This window comes from Vigna unguiculata, chromosome 3 (genome assembly GCF_037176805.1).
Source record: "Vigna unguiculata cultivar grain cowpea cultivar isolate G323 ecotype 2 chromosome 3, ASM3717680v1, whole genome shotgun sequence".
NCBI lineage: Eukaryota > Viridiplantae > Streptophyta > Magnoliopsida > Fabales > Fabaceae > Vigna > Vigna unguiculata.
The window spans coordinates 33,027,287-33,043,368 of record NC_140794.1 but is presented as its reverse complement, the minus strand read 5'-3'; the positions used below and the strand labels follow the sequence as shown (position 1 = coordinate 33,043,368).

The following is a 16,082-nucleotide window of genomic DNA, read 5'->3' as shown; positions in this document are numbered from 1 at the left end:
TTTCTTTTTCCAATATAAACAGAATTCTATTGGATATCTATAGAATAATACTAAATATTTTCATTAGATCAGTTTACTTAATTCCTGAGTTGATTAAGAAGTATGTTGATTTGAAATCACAGGATGGGTAGATGTAACAGATGAGGAATTTATTTCTAAATTATGTTACTCTATTTCTTTTTTTTTTTTTCGTCTCTAATAATTGAATTTATTGAGGAATTGCCAATTTTGAATTGTATCTTTCAAGTAGGATTTTTTATCTTCTTTTTTCTCTCAAAAATGGAAATTTAGGGAAGTGCTTTATAAACATATGTATAAAAAGAACGAACATATTTCATTTAGTTTCTATATGCCCACTATCACTAGTTATTTCGGTTTTTTACTATCGGTTTTAATTATAACCTCGTCTCTATTTATTGGTCTTAGTAAAATACGACTTATTTGATTTGTAATTTTGAGAGGAATAGTAAATTTTGGTATAAGACATTCTAGAATTCCTTACTATGTCAATTTACAATTCTCGATCGTTGAGATTTATGATCAATACAGATTTATGTTTAAGGCTAGATATTATATTACCTTTCTTTTTACTTTTCGAACAAATAAAAATGATTGAAGTTTTTCTATTTGGAATCGTGTTAGGTTTAATTCCTATTACTTTGGCTGGATTATTTGTAACTGCATATTTACAATACCGACGAGGTGATCAGTTGGATCTTTGATTCATTAATGTCTCTTTTTTTGTGATTCCCTATTTATTTAGTTTAATCCTAATCGACAAGGATAAAATTCAGACTTTCTTTTGAATGTTCAATTATTTCAGTGTAATTATCAGGCGAATAATACTAGAATCACGCTCTGTAGGATTTGAACCTACGACATCGGGTTTTGGAGACCCGCGTTCTGCCGAACTGAACTAAGAGCGTTTTGTTTTCATAAAATTATATGATCCAAATCCATTTTGCATATAGATATTCAGTATGTATGTTCAATTGGAATTCGTCTTCACAGGTTCCCGGTTTATTGCTCATCTCATAGAATATGGAATATTATAGAATACGGAATATCATAGAATAAGTAATTGTTAGGGATAGGGATGACAGGATTTGAACCCGTGACATTTTGTACCCAAAACAAACGCGCTACCAAGCTGCGCTACATCCCTTTTCCATTTGTTTATAGTGTTATTGTAAAGAATCTTTGTCTTGTTTTCCACATTTTTCTCTGTTGATATATATCAACAGAGAAAAAATACTTAAATAATAAAAAGAAAGGAGGATTTGAAATGCGAGATCTAAAAACATATCTTTCCGTGGCACCAGTAGTAAGTACTTTATGGTTCGGGGCTTTGGCGGGTCTATTGATAGAGATCAATCGTTTTTTTCCAGATGCATTGATATTCCCCTTTTTTTAATTTTAGTTATTGACACGGGAAGGGGTGAAGAAGATGAAAGGTCCAATTATATATTAAATATGTGTAATTAACCTACTCTTCTTTTTTTTTTTTTTAGGAAAGATAAAGACGAAAGATTAAATTGGCCTCATTGAAATTCGGAGTGACACTCGGGATCGGGATCTGGTCCAGGCTTCAATGGAATTGAATTATTAATTCAATTCCTATGAAAAAGAAAGTGAAAGCAGAAATCCATAGGTTGGGGCAACAATATCATAAAAAATACTTTAAAAAAACGAAAATACTGGCAATTTGAAACGAAATATAGTTACAGATCCTTGTATTCTTTTTGTACTAGATTCAATTAAATTGGAACGAAATCTTTCATAATTTTTCGAATTCTTCTTTTTTATCTTATCTTAGTTGTTTTCATCTTTTTCTTAGATTCTTAGATTCGAATCCGAAAAGAGTTATAAGTGAATTAAAAACCCAAAGGAGGGTCATGTCCAAGGGTAAAGATATCCGAGTAAGTGTTCTTTTGGAAGGTACTGGTTGTGATAAAAAGAGTCTAAATAAGGAATAAAGCGGTATTTCTAGATAGATTACTAACAAGAATCGACACAATACGCCTAGTCGATTGGAATTGAGAAAATGATGTCCCCGTCGTTATATAACAACATATGCTAAAGAAGAAAAAAAATACAAATCCTTTATTATAATTATATTTATTTAAATCAATGTTATTTTTGGAATAGGAATAAATAAACTATGGAAAAACCTAAGCGACTCTTTATTAAATCCAAGCGATCTTTTCGTAGACGTTTGCCCCCGATTCAATCGGGGGACCGAATTGATTATAAAAACATGGGTTTAATTTGTCGATTTATTAGTGAACAAGGAAAAATATTATCTAGACGTGTAAATAGATTGACCTTAAAACAACAACGATTAATTACTGTTGCTATAAAACAAGCTCGTATTTTATCTTCGTTACCTTTTCTTAATAACGAAAAACAATTTGAAAAAAGCGAGTCGACTGCTAAAATTACTCCTTTAAGAAAAAAAAATAGAAATTAAAAATTCGAAATCCAATTTGAATTTAGATTCGAATTAAACATGGATTGATGTTTTGTTCAAAATTAGGATAATTCCATTTGATTTTTTTGTTGGAATAAAAAAGATAATAGGTAACGAAGAATAATTTTTTAAGCATGGTTGTTTATTTTGATAGCTTTATCGTATGATAAAGCTATCAAAATAAACAAATTTCTAGTCTATACCTTCCTGCAGTAAATAAGGGGTTTTAAGTTTTTATGATATTATCGGCAATCATAAAAAGACAATTCTCTTTTAATATAGCAATTTGTGCAACTATTTTACGATTAAGAAGCAATTGCTTGGTGTATAGACTATTCATTAAATTATTATAAATATAAGATACTTTTTGATTCTCGCGAATTACTGCATTTATTCGACTAATCCATAAACCACGAAAATCTCTTTTTTTCCTATCTCTATCCCGATGAGCCGAAACTAAAGCTTTCAATTTCTGTTGAGTAATAGTTCGGGTAAGTCTTGAATGAGCTCCGCGAAAACTTGATACGAATAAACGAATTTTTGTCCTCCGTTTGTGAGCTATATATCCTCGTTTAATTCTGGTCATTTAATAAATGATATTTTCAGGAATAACTTTTTCATTTTTCAGTTATTCTTTTTTTCTTCCTAGTCTATTAATAACAAAAATGGATTCTTCCGATGTATAAAAAAAAATTCCAACGGCTCTTGCTACTATAACCGCCCCAACCACGATTTTTTATATTAAACATTTAACCTCAAAATCAGAAATTGTATAGATACTAGATATCAAATAAAATAAAAATAGTAAATGAAATAGGACACATATTTTTATAATGAATTGGTGGGTTCCTTCGTTTCTATGATTTTTTTTAGAAATGACCAGGTCCTCTCTATACACCGGAGCCTTTTTATTTTCATTTTTGATTCATTTAATGAATGTTATTGTTAACTTGTACAGTTCACACTCTGTGGCTCTACCCATGCAATATTGAGTAAGTAGGTTTTTTCACAACCAAATCTAATTCTATAGTAACGGTATTTAATTATGAAAATTTGCTGGGTAGCTGACCCTCTTATTCCATTCTTACAAAATCCATCAAAATACATTCATTAAGGACATACTTTATTTTTAATTGAAATAGTATTTTCTCCGCTTAACGGGTAACTTTTTTTTGTTACCGATGGGAAAGTCCTTCTCATATGAAATTGCAAATGTGTATTATTGGTTTTGCACCAATCGAAACCATAAATTTTATACAAGATAGAAGAATGTAAAGAATTATATAATTATATAGAAAAGAATTATATATTAAGTTAAGATAGTGTGAATGTAGTTTTTGCATTCACACTATCTTAACTGATTACCAATACTGAAAAATTTTAATTTGTTTTTTCTTAGTATTTAAGCTGAACGAGTCGCACATACACCCTGGTACACGTTCCTCGACGTTGAGGGCATCCCCGAAGAGCTGGGGATTTTGTGACGTTTCGGATTGGCTGTCTTGTGTTTCTAATAAGTTGTTTCATAGTTGGCATGGTAAGTCGTACTATATATATCTATATTTTTGTATAATGAGCAGGTTTAGATCTATCCTAACCGTGAATTACTTATATTCTATATTCCTTATTTATAGCCTATATTAATTATATATACTATATTAATAGATTAACTCTTAGAGATTTTATTTTAAAATGTAAAGTAAGATAGAGTAAAAAATTAAATTTCCAATCTTGTATTTAATTAGAATAACCTTTGCCACCAATTTTTTATTCAACTGCTACAAGATCTACAATTCCATGAGCTTGGGCTTCTGCTGCAGACATAAAAACATCCCTTTCCATGTCTTCCGATATAACCCATAAAGGTTTGCCCGTTCTTTGTACATAAACCCTTGTGATAGTTTCACGCATTTTCAGTAGCTCTTCCGCTTCCAGGACAAATTCTCCCGCTTGTGCCTCATAAAAAGAACTAGCAGGTTGGTGGATCATTACCCTGATTATATCACTTAAGTAGTATTTCCCTTATCTTGATAAATCTTTTTAGAATTCTTTTTACTATATTGGTAGATTGCTAAAGATTGTCTTTATTCCCAAAATAAAGGTAACAGAAAAGGGACAAAGACAAATAAGATAAAGGGCAAAAAGTATATTCAATAACCGTACAAGCATTTTCTGCGTATTGATGCATACGGCTTTTGTACTTATGCAATTCATTTTTTCCTCTATGGATAGAGTAGAGTATTTTCTTCGATGAATTTTGTTTCTACATTTACAAATTTCTTTTTTTCTATCAAAGAAAAAAGAAGTACAAAATCTACTAGGTCTTTTGGATCCGGATCCTTAAATAATAAACAATAGAATAACCAACTTTCTTTTTGAATCTATTTTTAAATACTACGATGGTTCCGTTGTTTTTTATATCATTTTGGTATTCAACAATCCAAAAGTTTCTTTTTTTTTTCATATATTAAGTTTTCTTCTGATTCAAATAAAAATTGTTACAAGCTTTCTGGTATGAAAAAAAACAAAAAAGTATGCGACACTACTAAAATGAAACTAGGTTTCTTATAGATCAGATAAAATGGAAAATACCCTCTTTTTCATACTACTCTTTCTATATATAATTAAATGATTCAAAAAAATTGCATATGGAATTCAAAATACCATGCTATTATTACTTTGGTTTTTATGGCGAAGGTATAGTATATATAGATAGATATCTATTCTATATATTCTCAAAGAAAAGAATCATTGGCGCCAAGCGTGAGGAAATGCAAGACGTTTGGTAATTGTGCCTCCTGCCAAAAGAAAGGATCCCATTGAAGCAGCTAATCCCAGACATACTGTCTGTACATCTGGTTGTACAAATTGCATAGTATCATAAATAGCTATTCCAGGTATTACCCACCCCCCCGGAGAGTTTATAAACAGAGACAATTCTTTATTCTCTTTCTCTATGCTCAGATATATCATAATACTAATAAGTTGATTCGATATTTCACTATCAACATCTTGACCTAAAAAAAGTAATCTTTCTCGATAAAGTCGATTGATTAGGATTCCATTTTTTCCTTAAAAGCCGTACATGCACCTTTTGATGCATACAGTTCATCAAAAATTATATAAGCAAAAAAGGAATCAATGTGTCGATTTTAATCTTTCTCTTTTTCTAATGGATTTCTTCGAACTAAAAAAAAAGAAGAATATACTTAATTTAGTGAACTATCTTCTCATTGATGTATTGCTTTCATCGAGATCGAAGCCGAATCACAATGTAATTTTCTTGTTTCTGAATGGACTTTTTCAATTCTTTTAGGTTTCTTTTCTACTCTGAGTAAAGATCTGCCCGATTTGGATTTGCACATATAGAACAAATAGTCCAAAACTATGTATTTTTGTTAGAACTTCTTCCTTTTCTGAATTTATTAATGTTTTTTGTAAAATACAATATATAGATATGATAGAAGTAGTGATCGTAGAAATATTACCAATTGGTTTTTTCTACACAGAGCCTGGGTACTTGATTTTATTGGTCCAATTAAGCCAACCATAAATTATTCATAATTTCGAGTAATAATCTGGAAATTTTATCTAAAAATGAAAAAATCGATAGAATAGTACTTCATTACACTTCACGCTCCCCATTTTTTTATCTTTATGATTTCATCATTCTCTTTTGGGGGTGAAAGCGGGGATATCTCGATCGGGGGAGAAAACGGGTAAATCCCATATAACCTACTATATCTGACAAGTCGCACTATATATCAACCCAAGATGCATCTTTATCCCCGGGGGTTCGAAAGGGTACTCTTGGAACACCAATGGGCATAAAATGGACAAATAATAAAGTCATATATCTCACTTTAGTGTGGAAACGTAAGAATTAGCTTATCGTGTTAAAAAAGATTTACTTGATTTTATATTAATATTGCTTTTTTTTATAAAAAAGAAGACTAAATAAAGTCGAGTTGTTATAAATGGGTCATTGGGGTGATAAGCGAATATGTCTGCATTTACTTATTTAAATAGTCATAGAGAAAGTTGTCAACCCCTTTCGTCTCCCCACCATTGCGTATTGTTACTTATCCGGTATAGAATAAATCTGTTTCTTTGATTTCGACAAATATGATTGTTCCATTTTCCAAGAGAATCTACTGAAAGGCTATATTCATTTTTTTCCAGTGCAATAAAGTTACATAGTGTCTATTTTTTGTTGAAGGGGTATTTTTTCATGGGTTTACCTTGGTATCGTGTTCATACTGTTGTTTTAAATGATCCGGGCCGTTTGCTTTCTGTTCATATAATGCACACAGCTCTAGTTGCTGGTTGGGCCGGTTCGATGGCTCTATATGAATTAGCAGTTTTTGATCCCTCTGATCCTGTTCTTGATCCAATGTGGAGACAGGGTATGTTCGTTATACCTTTCATGACTCGTTTAGGAATAACTAATTCGTGGGGCGGTTGGAATATCACAGGAGGGGCTATAACGAATCCGGGTATTTGGAGTTACGAAGGTGTGGCCGGAGCACATATAGTGTTTTCAGGCTTGTGCTTTTTAGCGGCTATTTGGCATTGGGTTTATTGGGATCTAGAAATCTTTTGTGATGAACGTACTGGAAAACCTTCTTTGGATTTGCCAAAAATTTTTGGAATTCATTTATTTCTTGCAGGGGTGGCTTGTTTTGGTTTTGGCGCATTTCATGTAACAGGATTGTATGGTCCCGGAATATGGGTGTCTGATCCTTATGGACTAACTGGAAGGATACAATCCGTAAATCCCGCGTGGGGTGTGGAAGGTTTTGATCCTTTTGTTCCGGGGGGGATAGCTTCTCATCATATTGCGGCAGGAACGTTGGGCATATTAGCGGGTCTTTTCCATCTTAGTGTGCGTCCACCCCAACGTCTGTATAAAGGATTACGTATGGGAAATATTGAAACTGTCCTTTCTAGCAGTATTGCTGCTGTCTTTTTTGCAGCTTTTGTCGTTGCTGGAACTATGTGGTATGGTTCAGCAACAACCCCCATTGAATTATTTGGTCCTACTCGGTATCAATGGGATCAGGGATACTTCCAGCAAGAAATATATCGAAGAGTTGGTGCTGGGCTAGCCGAAAATCAAAATTTATCAGAAGCTTGGTCTAAAATTCCTGAAAAATTAGCTTTTTATGATTACATCGGAAATAATCCAGCAAAAGGGGGGTTATTTAGAGCTGGTTCAATGGACAATGGAGATGGAATAGCCGTCGGTTGGTTAGGACATCCCATTTTTCGAGATAAAGAAGGACATGAGCTTTTTGTACGTCGTATGCCTACTTTTTTTGAAACATTTCCAGTTGTTTTAGTAGATGGGGACGGAATTGTTAGAGCCGATGTTCCTTTTCGAAGAGCAGAATCGAAATATAGTGTCGAACAAGTAGGTGTAACTGTTGAGTTCTATGGTGGTGAGCTTAATGGAGTAAGTTATAGTGATCCCGCTACTGTGAAAAAATATGCTAGACGTGCTCAATTGGGGGAAATTTTTGAATTAGATCGTGCTACTTTGAAATCAGATGGTGTTTTTCGTAGCAGTCCAAGGGGTTGGTTTACTTTTGGGCATGCTTCATTTGCTCTGCTATTCTTTTTCGGGCACATTTGGCATGGTTCTAGAACTTTGTTCAGAGATGTTTTTGCTGGTATCGACCCAGATTTAGATGCTCAAGTAGAATTTGGAGCATTCCAAAAACTTGGAGATCCAACTACAAGAAGACAGGTAGTATAACATTCTTTTGTTCTTTTCTACTTTTTTATAATTTTGAATTTCATATAAAGAACTAGATAAATCTTGATTGGAATCATTGCATTTATTCTTTTTTTTCTTTTCGAAAAGAGCCCCACCCCAAGAAACAGGTATGAAAGCTATAATTGTAAACCACGATTAAATTTATGGAAGCTTTGGTTTATACATTCCTCTTAGTCTCAACTTTAGGAATTATTTTTTTCGCGATTTTTTTTAGAGAACCTCCTAAAGTTCCGACGAAAAAGGTCAAATAATTTTTTATTATCTTAATTGAAGTAATGAGCCCCCAATAGGGAGGGCGCATTACTTCAACTAGTCCCCATGTTCTTCAAATGGATCTCTTAGTTGTTGGGAGGGTTGCCCAAAGGCAGTATATAAGGCATACCCAGTAAAACTTACAAGTAAACCAGATATAGAGATGGCAATTAGAGTTGCTGTTTCCATTATTTTAATTCTAAAGTTTCCAGATCACAATAGATCTATAGGATAAGATCCTTATATTTACAGCGGAATGGTATACAAAGTCAACAGATCTAAATGAATAAAAAAGAGTATTTATGGCTACGCAAACCGTTGAGGATAATTCTAGATCTGGTCCAAGACGAACTGTTGTAGGGAATTTATTGAAACCTTTAAATTCAGAATATGGTAAAGTAGCCCCGGGGTGGGGAACTACTCCTTTGATGGGTGTTGCAATGGCTCTATTTGCGATATTTCTATCTATTATTTTGGAGATTTATAATTCGTCCATTTTATTGGACGGAATTTCTATCAATTAGATTCACAAGAATCGAGTAATTAGTTTATAGAAAGTGAAGCCTTTAGGTTTCTTATTGTTTCTTAGTCTATTCCATGTTGATGTGGTAGTTTGATCGTAGAATTTCTTTGTTTCTGTATTTCCGGAATATGAGTGTGTGACTTGTTTTAATTGGTCCTATTGAAAGTACAGAACATAAAATGGGTCTGTCATCTTGATATAGATGGTTTTATTCCGTCAGATATTTAATCTAGTATCTGGAGCACGGAATATAGAAAATAGATTCTAAAAATCTTAATACTATGATTCATACTAAATATTTAGACCTCGCAACTGGATTTAAAAACCTTTTCAAAGAGTTCTAAAAATATATTGAAAAATTTTGATTCTTTCAAGCTTCTCCAGTTTGTCTATTTTGAGCAAAGGACAAACCTTTCCTTGAATTTTTTCATTATATTTTATCTATTCATTGAAGAAGTGATGATCCAGCAATTCTTACTCAGGGAATTTTTGGACTTCGATTAAAAATTGTTTTGAATCATCGTGGTTCTAGTATGAATCTGAGGTTTTTTTTATTCATTCATATGGTCCTAACAAGAGAATCCTTATCAATAATAAAAATTCAAGAATAAAGAAGACAGCAGTAAATTCACATTATACAAATAAAAAGAAGTAAAGAATATTCAAGAGGCCTTAAAAGATCACGATAAAGACGGGTGCGCCGACTTGATATTTTGGCATTATAACAAAAAAGAATAGCTTTCGGATTTTTATTTCTTTTTTTATCGTAAGAGAAAATTAGAATCATAGGATTAAATAAAGCAGTTTCAAACTTTCTATTACGGATATCTGTTTTTGTTACAATCAATATTTGGGTATTTTTGTTTGAGCCGTACGAGATGAAATTCGCATATACGGTTCTCTGGGGGGGTTCCTTTGGGTTACCTATCTCAATAAAGTTTATGATTGGTTCGAAGAACGTCTTGAAATTCAGGCGATTGCCGATGATATAACCAGTAAATATGTTCCGCCTCATGTGAACATATTTTATTGTTTAGGGGGAATTACACTTACTTGTTTTTTAGTCCAAGTAGCAACAGGATTTGCTATGACTTTTTATTATCGCCCAACCGTTACTGAAGCTTTTGCTTCTGTTCAATATATAATGACTGAAGCTAATTTTGGTTGGTTAATCCGATCAGTTCATCGATGGTCGGCAAGTATGATGGTCTTAATGATGATTCTACACGTATTTCGTGTGTATCTTACAGGTGGTTTTAAAAAACCTCGCGAATTAACTTGGGTTACGGGTGTAGTTTTGGCTGTATTAACTGCATCTTTTGGTGTAACTGGTTATTCCTTACCTTGGGATCAAATTGGTTATTGGGCAGTAAAAATAGTAACAGGCGTACCCGAAGCTATTCCTGTAATAGGATCGTCTTTGGTAGAATTATTACGCGGAAGTTCCAGTGTGGGCCAATCTACCTTAACTCGTTTTTATAGTTTGCATACTTTTGTATTACCTCTTCTTACTGCTGTATTTATGTTAATGCACTTTTCAATGATACGTAAGCAAGGCATTTCTGGTCCTTTATAGTGAATATGGGTCATAGATATTTGTAATCACTTCATTATCATTTTGTATTTTGGGGAGGATTTTTTTTCATTGCTACAATTATGGATTATAAAACAAAATAAAACATGTATTTAGATATTTTTCTTCAACTTAACAAAAATTGAATTTTTTTTACATACAAAAATAGTTGAAGGGAATTCTCCAAAAAAAATGGATTATGGGAGTGTGTGACTTGAACTATTTATTTGGCCGCGCAGATATATGACTTTATCTTATCTGCCACATTATAATTTACAATTAAATGTGTCTTTTTTCCAACCACCAAGCAAGGCTCTTACAGAGAGGGTAGGCTGGTTTTACTTGAAGAGAATCTTTTCTATGATCAGACTCGATTTTATTCTGCATCAACAGGCTCCATAAGATCCAGTAAAAGAAGTGATGTGATATAGTCTGAATTCTATATAGTATGACAACGCATTCATTTCCTATGCATTGATTTGATTTCTGATACTATTGGAGTGAACAAAGTAGATCTAAAGAACAACGCAAGTTAGGTTATATTAGTAACAAGTAAATTCTTTGTACATAAAAAGTATCAAGATTTTTTTTTGATAGGATAACAATTGCAAAGTTTGAGATCACCCAGAAAGCATTATCAACTTGAAAAGTCTACTCGGGTATTGAGCGTTTACTAAAATTTACTTAAAAAGAACTTAATTTTTTTTTCAATAAAAAATGGTAACTTTGGAAAAAGAGAATAGAATCAAGTTTCTTTTATTATTTAGAATCTTCATATATGTGTGGATAACACATACATTTTTTTCTAGTTTATTCTATAGATACAGTTGAAGAAAAATTTGATTAGTGCTCGAGCCGGATGATGAAAAATTATCATATCCGGTTCTTTTGGAGGATGGATCTATAAGAATTCACCTATCCCAATAACAAAAAAACCTGACTTGAATGATCCTGTATTAAGAGCTAAATTGGCTAAGGGAATGGGTCATAATTATTATGGAGAACCCGCATGGCCTAACGATCTTTTATATATTTTTCCAGTAGTAATTCTAGGTACTATTGCCTGTAACGTAGGCTTAGCGGTTCTAGAACCATCCATGATTGGGGAACCTGCGGATCCTTTTGCAACTCCTTTGGAAATACTACCTGAATGGTATTTTTTTCCCGTATTTCAAATACTTCGTACAGTGCCCAATAAGTTATTGGGCGTTCTTTTAATGGTTTCGGTACCTACGGGATTATTAACAGTACCCTTTTTGGAGAATGTTAATAAATTCCAAAATCCATTTCGCCGCCCAGTAGCAACTACCATCTTTTTGATTGGTACTGTAGTTGCCCTTTGGTTAGGTATTGGAGCAACATTACCTATTGAGAAATCCCTAACGTTAGGTCTTTTTTAAAATTATAAGATTGGTTTCATTTTGAATTCATTTTGAAATAAAATATCATGACATCTGTATTGTATATCTAGGGAGAATTCTTTCTGAACCTACTAATCCCTAGATACATCTATTCCTTTTTAGATATATTCTGACCATTAGGATTTGTTCTAAATATTTAAATTACATATTTTGACCTTTCATTTTGAGTTTAGAAAAAAAATCAATTTGAAAAAATCCTATGTCAATAGATTTCAATTTTATGCAAAATACTTTTGTATTTTTAAAATGTCCAATATAGATTTTCCATCTTCTACGCGAAAATGTTCAAATTTCAGAAGGTCTTCTTGACTGTTATTCAAAAGTTCTAATAATGTATGAATATTGGATCTTTTGAGACAATTATAGATCCTGGGAGGTAATTCTAATTGGTCAATAAAAATAGATTTCAATGCTATTTCTTTTTTATTTTTCCTTAGTTTATCTTTAACCAATATATCATGAAAAGTAAAAAGGGGCAAAGTCACTTTGTCTTGATTTTTTTCTAAATGAAAGTTATCTTCTTCTGCGTGTAAAAAGGGAAGAAATAAATCAATCAAATTTTGGGAGGCTTCATAAAGGGCTTCCTTAGGAGTTAAACTTCCGTTTGTCCATATCTCCAGAAAAAGTATTTCTTGTTTTTCATTCCCATTGACATAAGAATGAATACTATAATTTACATTTCGAACAGGCATGAATCTAGCATCTATATCATAACTTCCGTCTTGAAAGTTTTTTAATGTTTTTATACGATACCCACGATTTCTCTCAATTTTTAATTCAATACACAAATTAACAGGTTCTGTTACGTTGGCTATATGTTGTCTATTATCAACGATTTCCACCGAGGGTGGTAAAATGATGTCTTGAGCGGTTATATATCCAGGACCTTTGAAAGAAATCCATGCGTCCTGTGTTCCATACATATTACTTTTCAATACAATTTTTTTCAAATTCATGAAAATTTCATGTACTGATTCTTCAATACCTATTATGGTAGAATATTCATGTGGTATTTTCTCTGATTTTACACGTGTGATACATGTTCCCTCTATTTCTCCGAGTAAAATTCTTCGGATTGCAATGCCTATTGTATCGGCTTGACCTTTCATAAGTGGGGACAGAATAAAGCGTCCATAATAAAGACGCTTACTGTCTATTCGTGATTCAACACATTTCCATTGTAGTGTCCGAGTAGAGACTCTTAATTTCTCTTGAACCATAGTAATTATTTTGATAAAACTCTTGACTTGTTTTTTTCTCTTGAACTATTTTTAATGTTTATTTTTAGTTTTATACACGTCTTTTTTTAGGAGACCTACATCCATTATGTGGCATAGGAGTTACATCTCGTATAAAATTTAATAGTATACCACTTCTACGAATAGCTCTTAATGCTGCATCTCTTCCGAGGCCAGGCCCTTTTATCATGATTTCTGCTCGTTGCATGCCTTGATCCGATACTGTTCGAATAGCATTTCCTGCTGCAGTTTGAGCGGCAAAAGGTGTTCCCCTTCGTGTACCCTTGAATCCACAAGTACCCGCGGAGGACCAAGAAATCACCCGACCTCGTACATCTGTAATAGTCACAATAGTATTGTTGAAACTAGCTTGAACATGAATAATTCCCTTTGGTATTTTACGAGTATAATTACGCGAACCAATACGTACATTTTTACGTGAACCTTTTTTAGGTATAGATTTTGCCATATTCGATTATTTCAATACAATATTTCATTAAAAAAAAAAAAAATAAGATAGATCTAGGGTATGGAGATATCCATTTCATGTCAAAAACGGATCCTTTTCCAATTCTTTTCGAATTTGATATTCGATTTTTTCTATATTCTTTTTATTTGCTTTTGATTAATATCAAATACAATTTTTGAAATCAAAGTTAAAAGTTGAAATATCAATAATATTTAAAAAATGGATTTTTCATTTTCATAGAATAATATATATTCTAGATAATTTTATAATTTTCTCTCTTTTTTTATCTAGTCTATTTTTTTAGAAAGCTTCTGTTTGTTCAAATATTATCCTTGTCTTTGTTTATGTTTTGGATTGAAACAAATTACTATAATTCGTCCTCGTCTTCGAATCAATCGACATTTTTCACAAATTTTACGAACCGAGGCGTTTATTTTCATATTTTACATTCCTTAATTAGTTAATCCAAAATTGTGGAAGAAAATAAAGGTTCCTTACATTTTGAACGTCTATTTGAACGTCTATTAGTGGCTTTCTCAATAAAATAGAAAATAAAGTTGAGATTAAAAAACATCCTAATTCAATTGAGTGACTTCTCTTTTTTATTTTCTTATCGTATGTCCAGAAAAAGTATTGGAAACATATTCTAGAATAGAAATAAAAATCCAATTTGCATTAATTGTATATAAACCTTAAACCCCGGGCAAATAATTTATGGATAAGTTATTCATTTAGTAATTAAATCTTCGTGAATTTCCCTTTTTTTTACAATTCCAGTGAAATCCCTTCTTACATTCATCAATAAATATATCTATCTAAAAAAAATAGATATATTTCTATCTATGAGGGATGAAGTTCTATTAGAAACTTGCGTTTTATCTCTCTTTTTTTTTTTTACATAAATGAAATGGATACAAGTTTCTCATCGAATTCGGATATTAGAAAGATTACCATATATAACATAAAACTTCGCCGCCGATTTTTTCTAATCGAGCCTCTCGATCTGTCATTATACCTCTAGAAGTTGAAAGAATGACAATCCCCATGCCTCCTAAAATTCGAGGGATTTGTTGATAATTGTAATATATTCGTAGACCAGGTGTACTTATTCGTTTTAAATTGAAAAAACTTTTATATGATTCTTTTCTATTTCTTCGATACCGTAGAGTTAAAACTAAAAAATATTTGTCGTTTTCTCTATGTTTTCTGATGTTTTCAACAAAACCCTCTCGTAAAAGTATTTTTACAGTTTTTTCTGTAATGTTAGTAAAAGGTAATTGAACCATTCCTTTTTTATTCATGTCAGCATTTCGTATATAGGTTATTATGTTGGCGATAGTGTCCTTCCCCATGGTAAACGAAAAAAATTGTTGCCTCTTACTTTTTATATAATCAACATACTCCTTACATAAAATGATATTTCTTATTTGTGTATTTTTTATCTATAGATAGATCTTTATAACTCATTATAGCTCATTGACTAAGTTCGTTGAAATTTCTATTGTGACTATCATCGACTATTGTAAAATAAACAATTCAAAAAATCGAATAAAAGAAGATATTCAACTAAAGCAAATAGAAAATTCAAATAGAAATTCAAGTATCATAATGTTTTATTTATGTACAAATCACATCAATTACTATTTGTACTGTGTGTTGTAAATAAAATAGACATGAACCTTTTTTTTTGATTTGACCAAAAGACAAGGCTTCTGTATAGAGGTTCTTCTTTATCATAAGAGTCTATTTTGACAAATCAATAAAATATTGAATTGATTGAATTCTTCATTAAAAAAGAATTTTATTATTATTATGAATTATTGAATTCATTTAATGAATTCTAAAAGAAATGAGTTGAACTTCATTTTACTAAGAATTCAATTTTGTAATATTTCTTTATGCATTACTATTTAAAAATGGATGTTCAAATTAACGTTAACGACGAGATCTATTATCATTTTTCGCATGTCCTCGGAAGTTTAGAGTAGGTGAAAATTCTCCTAATTTATGGCCTACCATACGATCTGTTATATAAATAGGTAAATGTTCTTTTCCATTATGGATAGCAATGGTATGGCCAATCATTGTAGGTATAATGGTAGATGCTCTGGACCAAGTTAATATTATATCTTTTTCCGCTTTTGTGTTAAGCTTCTTTATTTTTCTTAATAAATGATTCGCTACAAAAGGATTTTTTTTTAGTGAACGCGTCACAGTTAATTACTCCTTTTTCTTGTAAAGACGAAGAAACAATTTCTATTTTCTCTACTATTTAGTACGACGACGAAGAATCAAATTATCACTATATTTCTTCCTTTTTCTACTTCTTCTTCCAAGTGCAGGAAAACCCCAAGGAG

At 31.8% G+C, this 16,082-nt stretch overlaps 2 non-coding genes across 2 annotated transcripts; both read right to left on the bottom strand.

The window, feature by feature from the left end:
• Nucleotides 1-852: 852 nt before the first annotated feature.
• Nucleotides 853-926, bottom strand: TRNAW-CCA (transfer RNA tryptophan (anticodon CCA)). The gene has a single exon. It is a non-coding gene; the product is annotated as a tRNA-Trp (tRNA).
• Nucleotides 927-1,091: 165 nt separating this feature from the next.
• Nucleotides 1,092-1,165, bottom strand: TRNAP-UGG (transfer RNA proline (anticodon UGG)). The gene has a single exon. It is a non-coding gene; the product is annotated as a tRNA-Pro (tRNA).
• Between the last annotated feature and the right edge of the window lie 14,917 nt (nucleotides 1,166-16,082).